The following is an 11,634-nucleotide window of genomic DNA, read 5'->3' as shown; positions in this document are numbered from 1 at the left end:
ACAATGTGAATAGCTAATAATGCACAACTTGCTAATCAGCTTCTAACCTTTCCATCTTTGTGCTATGTGTTGTAATACATACTACCTTGGCTATCTTGTGTCGTGGAATTTCTTTTAAAGTCGATGAGAGTGCTAAGTCTCTAAGAAATTACCACTATCACAGGGTTCAAGATGTGATGAGACAAAGTTCTTTATTTGAGAGCTGTGCACTGCCACCCCAGTTCTGAAGGGTGATTTCTCCTCTATCTTTATATTGTAGAAAAATGAAACTCTTTCCCATGGGAGTCATCTCCTGTTATTGGTTAGTTAAGCATAACAATAATCAAAGCACCTGGAACATTTCCATACATCGTTAGAGAACAAGGCACCTCTGTAATCTTCAGTTAGTTTACTCAAATCTGTGACCTTTGGCCTTATCTGTTAGTGGTCACAGCCTGGTACACGGCTTCTCATAATTAGTCTAACACATATAATATTCTCACACTAGAAGGATACATAGTAGTTACACACATATATATATATGATATGGGTCTACTTTACTATGAAATGAGTATTTTTCTCTTGGCATCGTCCTTTTGCTTGGCACTCTGTAGCGCCTCCAAGTGGTGACGCGCTGAATCGTAGTCCACGAGTTCGCGACCACGTTTAGCGACTCGTTCCTGACAGACGTGCAGCAGAAGCAGTAGTAGTAGAGCCATTTTGCCATTTGTGTTCAGTTTTATTGGACCTGAATCAAGTAAAATAAAAACAACTCTGGCTACCTTAAGCTCAGGTAAAATTTGGGTATGTGTGTGGTTTTGCATGCCTGTGACTCATACCATTAAACTAACCATTAAAACACAGGAGAAACATCAGAGGCCGGTTTCAGCGGCGTTGGATTAGGCTGTAAACTGGCAGGGAGTCGCACCACTGAAATTTGAAAATTTAAATTTTATAGCTTCTTCGTGATTGTAGACGACATTTTCCTCACAATATACTCCATGGAGCTCCTGGTGAAGGTGTGCGTCGAACCCGTACAGTACTGAAAGAACAGGTACAATGTGCCGACCACTAAGGGCAACAGAAACCGCAACACGTTTGTAAATAACACACAGCAAAGCCACTGCACTACGGAGGCCTACAAGGGACAAATGGAAGGATAAACGCTAACAGCTAAGCTAACGGTACCTACAGAGATGTCTCACCAGTTACCAGTCTCACTTTGCCAGATCTTCCTCCCACTGAAGGTCACATGTCCCACAATGACAAGTGAAGAGGTAGGTAGCAAGTTTACTAGTTTAACAAGTTTACTAGTTTACCCGCTCGCTTCATCGATTCCGCCATTACCACAATTTTTTTCAGGAATGGGAGGGGGTGAGCGCCGCTTTTAAAGTCGAGATGAAACGGCATTTCGAGAGTATCTAACTTCCGTATCGTGACGTATTTCCGAGTGAAACAGGAAAGACAGGCAGGACGTAACGTTGGGAGGAATTTGATTTGAACGTTGAAAAGTGGGTGTGTCATAACACCCGAAGACACACCGAAGTACCATGCTGTTGCTAGCTAGCTAACTAATGAATCTTAGCTCTGTGCGCTAAAAGTTGAAGATTGATTGATGGGTGGATGTCATGATATTATTGGTTGAAATTGGTTATGGGCATGCTTACGTAAGCACACGGCATATTTTGTTTTACAGGAAGAAAACATGATTGAATTTTGATATAAGAATACAAAGAAATTGATTTTTTGTATTTTTTTTGGCATATATTGTTAAATAGGTGCACAATATGACCGAGGATGTGATCTAAAAGGGTTAAAAAGGCATTTTTCATTTCATCTCGACTTTAAACAAAAATGCTTTAAAAAAAAAAAAAGGATCTTCGTTCCGGAGCGGAATTCGACAACAAGCTTTAGAAAAAAGGTGAAAACAGCAACATAGCTGGCTGCTGTGTGGATATTTTTATAGCATTATGTCTCAATGAAATCTCCACATAGCACACAGGTCTGATATCGCTTATTGCAGGTTTAACCCTCTCTCCTAATAAAGTTAAAAATGATGTAGAAGGACAGAGAGTGAGAGACCAAACGAGGAGACGTATGGACGGAGGGATTTCTACTGGAAATGAATAAACAGACACACTATCTGTGCATGTGCGTTTGTTTGCGTGTATTAGTGAGTATATGTACAGTATGCCTCCATGCATGCAAAAAGCGTGTGTATGTGTTTGTATGTGTGTGTATTGCAAACCAGCTCCCCTTTCAAGGTTTTCTTTACCAACCCATCCTGGGAGGCAACTTGCGCAATCTCATAAAAGGGTTGAAAATGGTCAAAACTGTGGCACTTCAAAAATGATAGGTGTTTGTAATGCAATTTGGTCATAACATTTTTTTAATATATAAATTATCTTATTTATTATCTTCTTCTTTCTTGTATCATAGTAGGAGCATGGATGAATAGGCAAAGTAGCCTATTCTGATACATTTTCCTACCCGACCCACACTCATACATGTAGGCATCTCAGGAATATGCCCTGAGTTGTAGTAAGTAAAGTGAAAATCTGATTAGCTAAGCATTTTATCTCTGTGCTTTGAGTCAAACTCACTTCAATAAATTTCATCCTGACATGCTTTCAAGTTTCTTAATTCAGGTAGGTAGCGCTCTAGTCAGGTTTTGTTTATTCTGTCGATCTTCACTTAACTGAGTAATTGACAGTGTTGAGTATTTTCTTGTTCAGTTTCATAAACTGGAAACTCAACATTTCAATTCAGCAACTGATGACAGGGGAAGCTGTTGCTTCATATTTTATTGGTTAGCATAGCACATGAATAATTGATGCATTTAAATGGAAAGGCGTAGAAATGCACACTAATACAAATTCACAATTTGATGCACGTTTTGGGATAAATTGTTTTTATCTGTTTGCTTTTTGAAACCCATCTTCCTCCAAATTGAACTGAAGTTTTGAAGCAATCTTTGTTAGTTATTTCTGTTGTCTTATTTGAATAAAAATGAAACAAGTTTTAAGTATTGTCATCACCTTTTTCTTTATTTTAATATCACTCTTGGGAATAAAAGTTGGTTGTCAATTGTTCTTCTCACAGTTATTGCAATTCAATCAATTTAACCACATTAAATCTTCAGTTTAATGTCCAAGTGTAACTCCAGTTTATGAGAAGCCACCTAGGCCAAAATTGAATACTTCACTTGCACATACATATATACCAGTACTAAGCACTTGCACATACATGCATACTCTCATGCATATACATACATATATACATACATATATATACATGCATATACATGCATATATACATGCATATACATACATACAGGCATGCACACACATACATACATACACATGTAAGTATCTATGTATATGAGTGTGAGAATGCATGTAGGTGTGTGTGTCAGAATGTATTTATGTTTGTGCTTGAGTATGTATATATGTGTGTGCATAAGTATGTATGTATGTGTGTGGTTGAGTATGTATATATGTGTGTGCATGAGTATGTATATATGTGTGTGGTTGAGTATGCATATATGTGTGTGGTTGAGTATGTATATATGATTATGCAGCACCATAGCTCCTGCATAACATAGCTAGCTTGACTGGGAAGCTAAGCAGGTTTGGCTGTGGTTAGTCCTTGGATGGGAGACCACCTGGTGTTGGAGGACCAGTAGGAGGTGCTCTCCTCTCTGGTCTCATGAATAATATCCCCAATGCCCCAGGGCAGGGACAGGGACTCTGTCCTGTGAGTGAGCACAGTCCTTTGGATGAGATGTCTGTAGATGGCGTTGTTCAGTCATTTTCAAGCTAATTCATGAACTGAAAAACATAACAAATAGGGGGAAGATGAAATTAGAATGAAATAGTCTTTAATTCATTTACAATCCTGGATGTTGATCATTTTAACTGTACAGCAGTGCATAAGTGCGAAGCAAAGTGAAAAAAAAAAAAAGAGTTTAAGGCCTGTATCTGGAAAGTCATAGCTAGTTAAAGGCTAAAGTGAAGAGATAAGTTTTTAGCTTTCTTTTCAAAATATTTAGCGAGCTGGCTTCCCTGATATCTATAGGTAGTGTGTTCCATAGCTTTGGGGCGTAATTGACAAAGGCTGCATCCCCGATTTTCTTTCGGCTGTTGCTGGGAACCTCCAATAAACCAGCAGCAGATGATCGCAGTGTTCTTGAAGGCAGGTAGTGAACAAGGGAGTTAGCAATGTAGCTTGGTCCTAGCCCATTAAGGGCTTTGTATATAAGGAGGAGGCCCTTAAAATCAATTCTAAATGTTACAGGAAGCCAGTGTAGAGCAGCTAAAACTGGACTAATGTGCTCTCTCCTCTTGGTTCTGGTTAATAGCCGAGCTGCAGAGTTTTGAATGAGCTGAAGTCTCTCAGTGTTTTTTTCCGGGAGACCAGTAAAAAGTGCGTTACAGTAATCGAGTCGGCTTGAAATAAAGACATGAATCAGTTTTTCAGCATCTTTTTGATTTATAAATGGTCGTACTTTAGCTATGTTTCTAAGGTGGAAAAATGATGTTTTCGTCACCTTGTTAATGTGGGACTTGAAGCTTAGATCTGAATCTAGGATAACACCAAGATTTGTAACCTCAGATTTAATCCAGGGAGTCAATGTTCCCAGATTATTAAACAGCATTTCTCTTTTTGTTTTAGGGCCGACTAGTAGGATTTCAGTTTTGTCCTCGTTTAACTTTAAAACATTTTTGCTCATCCATTTATTTATTGCCAAAAGACAGGTAGTAATGGAGTTTATAGCTGCAGCATCATTTGGTTCAGTAGAGATGTACAGTTGCGTGTCATCCGCATAACTATGGAAACATACATTGTGCTCTCTAATGATGTCACCAAGTGGCAGCATGTATAGTGAGAATAATAATGGACCAAGGCAGCTCCCTTGTGCAACCCCAAAACAGATGTCATGTTTCTCAGACACATGATCTCCAAGACTGACGTAAAACTTTCTCCCTTTGATGTATGTTTTGAACCAGTTGAACACACAGTCAGAAAGACCAACCAACTTTTCAAGACGATTGATTAAGATATCATGGTCAATCGTATCAAACGCTGCACTTAGGTCCAAGAGGACAAGAATTGAGACCTTATTTTCATCAGAGTTGAGTCTGAGGTCGCTGATTATTTTAGTAAGAGCAGTTTCAGTGCTGTGGTATGTTCTAAAGCCTGATTGAAATTCCTCCAGGATATTATTTTCTTTAAGAAAGGAGTTTATTTGCACCGAAACTACCTTTTCAAGTATCTTACTAATGAATGGAAGGTTGGATATAGCCTATAGCTTGTCAGTGCATTACCATCTAGGTTGGGTTTCTTTAGCAAGGGTTTTACAACAGCTGTTTTGAAGGCATCTGGGAAGATGCTTGTTTGAAGGGATGTATTTATAATCTTCAGGACATGACTTGAAACACTATCGAACACCCGCTTAAAAAATGCTGTAGGTACAGGGTCAATACATGAGGTGGAGGAGTTACACTCGGTGACAGTCTTGCAAAGCTCAGTTAATGTAATACAAGTTAATTTTCCCATGGCTACATCTTTTTTACAGGGTTTGCTGAGGTCATCTGTGTTTACATCAGCAACAATGCTGGTTCTAATTGAAGTTATTTTGTTATTGAAGAACAATGCAAGTTCTTCACAATTTGATGCAGAGGACTGCGGACGGGTGGGGGCAGTGTTGAGTAGCTGGTCAATAGTGGAGAATAATATTCTAGAGTTTCCAGCATTCTCTGTAATAATCTTAGAAAAGTAATCCTTTCTTGCTAGACGTATTGCTTTGTTATAGACAGTCATGGCTTCTTTGTATATATTACAGTGAACTGTGAGACTGGTTTTCCTCCATTTTCTTTCAGCTGCTCGACAGATTCTCTTAATCTCATTAACACTGTTATTGTTTAACCATGGGGAGATTTTGTCAGTCGACCTCTTTTTAACCTTTAGTGGAGCAACAGAATTTAAAGCAGATGACAAGGTACTGTTGAAATTTTCAACCATGTCATTTAAAGAGCAGTCAATGCTGTATGACTCAAACGATTTCATAACATTAGAGAACTTTGCTTCAGCCTTGCTATCTAGAATCTCTTTTGAACCAAAAAATCCCTTTTAGTCTTCGTTAAGATTAGGCTGGCATCAAAAAACACAGTGATGGTCAGAAATAGGTAATTCTAATACTGAAACATTGTCAATGTTTAATCCTGTTGTTATTACCAAGTCTAGAATGTTACCATGCTGATGAGTGGCTTCATTTACATGTTGGGTAAGTTCAAAGCTGTCCAGTAAATTCACAAGCTCCATAGCTTTGGAGTCATTCTTTTTGTTGATATGAATATTCAGGTCTCCATTGAGGATTAATCTATCATATCTAGTGATACCAAGTGAGATCAGCTCTGAGCAGTAGTGACTGGAGCAGCCGAGGGTTTAGGAAGAGGCATCTCGGAGATACTTCTGCAAAACGGTGCCAAGGTAAAGTTCTGCCTCAATATTGTTGCTAAATAACATTTAGGCATAGCCCACTTTTTGTGCGATGCTGGGGAAAAAAACAAACCGGTAACACTTTACAATAATGGTACATTAATTAAGGGTTAGTTAATGCTTAATAAGCATTAACTAACCCTTACCCTTAATTAACAGTTAACTAATGTGTCTAGTAATCATTTACTAATGGTGTTCATGTTAACTAAGATATTAATTTATACATTATTTAATAGTTTAAAAAGATGCTATTAACATTAGTTAATACATTAATAAGCATGAACTAACAGTTAATTAATACAATAATAAGCATTAAGTAACTGTTAACAAATGTCTCTTGTTAACATTTATTAAGGGTTTACATGTTAATTAAGGTACTAATATTAGTAAATGGTTGATAAAGATGTTAACATGTATGTCATGAAGTTAACAGCTAAGCCGTGTTTGTTTTTTATAAATGTTTATTTAAGGGTAATGATTGTCCACTTGCTTGTCCATCCTCCAACTTATGACTTATTTTTGGTAAAGGTTAAGATCAGTGGACACACTCCATGGTCTTCATGTAGAGGTTTGCTTGTTCCTTTATCTTCATGAAGACGTTCCTTAACTTATAGCCTAACCTATAAATTATTGTACATGTTATATAAGCATTACTTAACCATAATTGGCCATTTATTAATGCTCTTTGTGACCCTTATTGTAAAGTTGAAACATGTACCCCTTAAGTAACACTTCATAAGTGCATAAGAGTGCTGAATAAGCATTACTCAACCATAATTAACCATTTATTAATTATTAGTCAGAATTCTGAGATTAAAGTCAGAATTCTGACTTTAATCAGCCAGAATTCTGAGTTTAAACTCAGAACTCAAATTTTTCACGTGGCCCTAATCCTCTTCCGTACAGATAGCTATATTTTGGGAATGCTTTGATAACTTTGCTGTATTTGTTCGCTTTAGTACTTACATCGACAGCACAGTTTTCTCTCGGGGTTGGAAAGAAAGAAAGTTCACTACACAGCCGGACGATACGGAAGGATTTAGCGGAGCAACAATCGCTATAAAAATCGTGGTTTATCGTGGTATAGTTTGGTTATATATGGTCAGCCAGTCAAAACAGTTGTGTTGTTGTAATTCCTTGCTCTGCCACAAGAAAACTGCTCTCAACAGCGATCGCACATTTGAGCTTTAACATTTGAATATAGTTAACTGCACACTTCCATATACAGCTCCTATCTGTGTTACTTTTTCTTTGGAATCTCTGAAGCTTGTTCATCAACACCTCTCCATTTTACTAACTTGACCTTCACATCAGGTCGCCCTCCTGGACATGAATGAAACCGAGGGAAAGCGTTCAAAGGAAGCGTTTGACAAACAGTATGGATCAGACAAAACTCTGTTCCTGAACTGCAATGTTGAGTCAAAGGAGCAATTCAAAGGTAAAATCACCTTACTGGTATCACACACACACACACACACACACACAGAGACACACACACACACACACACAAGTGGAAGAGGGTAAAGAAACATTCTTTCGAAGACCTCAACTTAGATATGAAACAAAAAGTTAATCACATTGTGTTATTTTCTACTCACTTGCTTACTTGCTAATTCTCTGCAAACAGCTGCCTTTGAGAAAACCGTACAAACCTTTGGACGTCCAGACATCATGTGCAACAACGCCGGCATCATAAATGAGGCTGACTGGGAGAAGGCTATCTCCGTGAACCTCGTAAGACCTACACAGAGCACTGAACTGCATCTGGTTGTGATTATGTCATGTTCACCAAATCACAGCTGTAACCTTTGTGATTCACTGTTGCTTGCGTTCTTCTGATTTTGTAATAATGAAGGATAGAGCGACTTCTGCTGTAGTTACGGCTGTAAAATCGACCTGAAACTAAACCTTCACCATACTGTGATGCAGATGGGTGTTGTGAGAGGAACCTACCTGGCTCTGGAGCACATGAGCAAGCTGAATGGAGGTCAGGGAGGAGTCATCATCAACATAGTATCCATAGCAGGTAGGTGCAGCCCACAGTACACTTGGACAGGTGCGTTGTTTGTTCATTTCAACAAGAGGAGTGCCGCTCCTTTAAAATCTACAGTTAGTAGAAAGACAGATTGCTTTTTTTTTTTTTGTTAGCTTTAGTCTGAATTTTACGTATTGTTAATAATATGGACAATAATGTATTAGATATTGTTTTAGCTCCAGTTGTAGAGGCCTACATTTACGTTTTTGATAAAGATGGATAGATAGGATAAGATGAGATTAAATTTATTGATCTTAAAGTGGAACTTCGGTCATTGCAGCAACAAAGAATATATATAAATATATATAAATAAGATTCCACTAAATAAAACTAAAGATACAGAGCTCTCATTGGGTAGAGAGAATTCTCACCAGACTTCATTGAGATCTTGGTATTGGTAATTTCCAAATACTGAAATCTTGCACCAAGAGATTTGTGTAATATGCGATAAAGCAAAATGACTTGATTTCCTGTTTTCATTCATAGAGGGATGCTAGATGTCTCTAGAGGTGAATAATGTATTGCATATCAACCATTTTTGTCAAATGGTGACTCCTATTACTCCAAAATAATGTTCTATGTCTGTATGTTCTAAGTCTCTTATACAGAGAAACCTACGAGTGCAACAGATTCCCAGATAGTCAACATTACAAGCAACCAGTAGTAAGGTGTGCAAGGGACAGGTGTGATAAATACAGGTGTGTCTAGAAGGATCATGTTCCATAGAGAAATGCTTCGTAAAATAAACAAGAGCCAGGGAGAAAAGGTAGAATGGGTCATTTGTGGGTTTCTATTTGTCTGGATATTGGCAGCTCAATATTTTGAAGCATGATGTTGACTGATATGAGCCATATGTACCTGTGTACAGGTACACAGGTACATATGTACAGGTCTGGATCCTATTCTGTGCACTCCTGTCTACACAGCCACCAAGCACGGAGTGGTCGGCTTCACTCGAGCCATGGCGGTAAGCCAGCTGTTTTTACGATCAAGTCCGAGGAGCTGAAGAAAACATCTGGATTTTGTATAGCAAATGATTCTGATGATTTTCAGGTCTTGAAAAGGTCTGAATTTGTTGTAAATGCTATAATTCTTTCTTCTTTTTCTCTGCTAAACGTGTCTGCAGCTCAGACCATCCTACAACGTTGGCACTGGAGCCACCCGTGTCCACCGTCTTGATTTTCTGCCATGTTGTACTTTATGCGAAGCAGTGTTTCCAATAGTCTCTCTCCATTTTTGTCCTGTTTGCGCCAAAATCGGCAGACAGTTTCAAGGGACTGAGATACACAAAGCTACTACAGACCAGCCCAATTGCATGAACCGTTTGGCCGCTATCAACAAATTTGAAAAAAATCGTGGCCAACTGCATAATTGGCCAGAACTCCATAGCACTTTGTTCAATCATCGTGAAACGTGGTAGATATGTGAACTTCAGTGGTTTAACACATATTAAAAACAGACAAAAGGCCACACTTGTTTTTTGAGAATTCCTGTAACTCGCAAATGCTGCTATACACTTAAATATGATTATGATTGGTCACTATAATCCCCTTCCAAACTCAAAATTGAAAAATATGATAAAATGTGTATAAAATGTGATTACTTTGGCCTAGAGGGCTGCAATTTGAGGACATGTCGGGTGAAGTGAGATAAATCTTTCATACACTGATACCTGACGAAGGTCGCTTCACCCCGTCTGGAATTAAATACGTTGTCATGGTTACTCGTTTCTTGAATCTGTATCTGTATCTGTATTCAACTATTAGACATTGGGTACTTTTTCATTTAAAGATGTTAAATTCATATTGCTGAATGTGCTGAACCAAATGTCACAAATGCCAACTACATTTTATCTTGTGCTACTGTTTCTGCAGCTTGCTCTTGGCACTTGAACCCCTACAATCATAGTTTGCAGCTATATTATCCATTTGAATCTGCCAAAGTCCTTTGTCAAGTCAACTGACATTCTTTCCAGCCCTGCTTTGTGACCCACACATGGGTTTCACCTGCTCTTCAAAATTTATTCTGTGAAGTTTTTTTCTTCTCTTTTTCAAGGTGTGCTTGGACCCCAGCAATTGCCACTTTCGGCTATATTTTGCAAGCAAGATCAGTAGTACATTTTTTTTTTTTACGTTATCCCTAATATAGGAAACTTGGTTAACTGGCCTCCATAATACGAAGAGAGAACATTTGAAAGCATCAAGACAAAAGTATAAAAAATGGATCATAAAACAAAACTGTGTCTTAAAAAGTTCAACTTCCTCCTTCGACACGCTCCTTGTGCATAATTCATGTCGGCCTCGAGTGACTGTGATTCATTCTCCTAGCCGAGTCCACAGTGCAACACTCGCCTAGCGTTCCTCCTTCACAGCAAGACTGCTGAAACTCAAAATGTGGGTGTGTGTCGGCTGTACGGAGGGCCAGGCGCCAAGAGGAGTGACTCACTGCAGTCCAGGAGGGAGACATGCTTTATGCACATGGCCCGCTCATGGATATGACGGACTGTTTTGGATAGGCTTGCTAAGATTCTAGTGTAACGCTACCTAAATATGTGTGTCTGTGTGTGCTTTACTAGGCTGCCTCTGATGTATCGGGCTATGGCGTACGGTTCAACATGCTTTGCCCTGCTTTCATCAAAACTAAAATCAACATGCATGTACGAGAGACATCGGGACAGTTCGCCCACCTGTTGAAAGAAGCCAAAATCTTTTTACAGGAGTTTGGGATGTTAGAGTGAGTCTTTGCTTATAAGCCTTACAGCTAGACAAAAGTAATCATTTTATCTTGCACTGAAACAAAACTTGATCCTTTGCAGTTTGCCGAGACATTTATTCACCAAAAGTAGACAACGCTTAGACCTGTCTTTGTTTGCTATCATGTATACGCTTGAAATCATTCTACCTTTTCGTTCCAGGGTGTCTGAGGTGGCCGAGAGATCCCTCCAGCTGGTGACAGATGAGACTAAGAATGGAGAAGCCCTCATGATACACAGCAAAGGATCAGATTACATCACGTTTCCTAAACTGGAACTGCAGCTCTTGGCAGTGACAAAACACAACACCAAACACAAATACAGAAGCTCAGCAGGCAAGAAACTGCAGCTAAAACATGACATCTAA

General features: G+C 38.7%; 1 pseudogene; it reads left to right on the top strand.

The window, feature by feature from the left end:
- Positions 1-2,812: 2,812 nt before the first annotated feature.
- Positions 2,813-11,634, top strand: LOC139917459 (15-hydroxyprostaglandin dehydrogenase [NAD(+)]-like; annotated as a pseudogene).

Source organism: Centroberyx gerrardi, chromosome 5, assembly GCF_048128805.1.
Source record: "Centroberyx gerrardi isolate f3 chromosome 5, fCenGer3.hap1.cur.20231027, whole genome shotgun sequence".
Taxonomy (NCBI): Eukaryota; Metazoa; Chordata; class Actinopteri; order Beryciformes; family Berycidae; genus Centroberyx; species Centroberyx gerrardi.
This window is presented reverse-complemented; position numbering and strand designations above follow the sequence as displayed.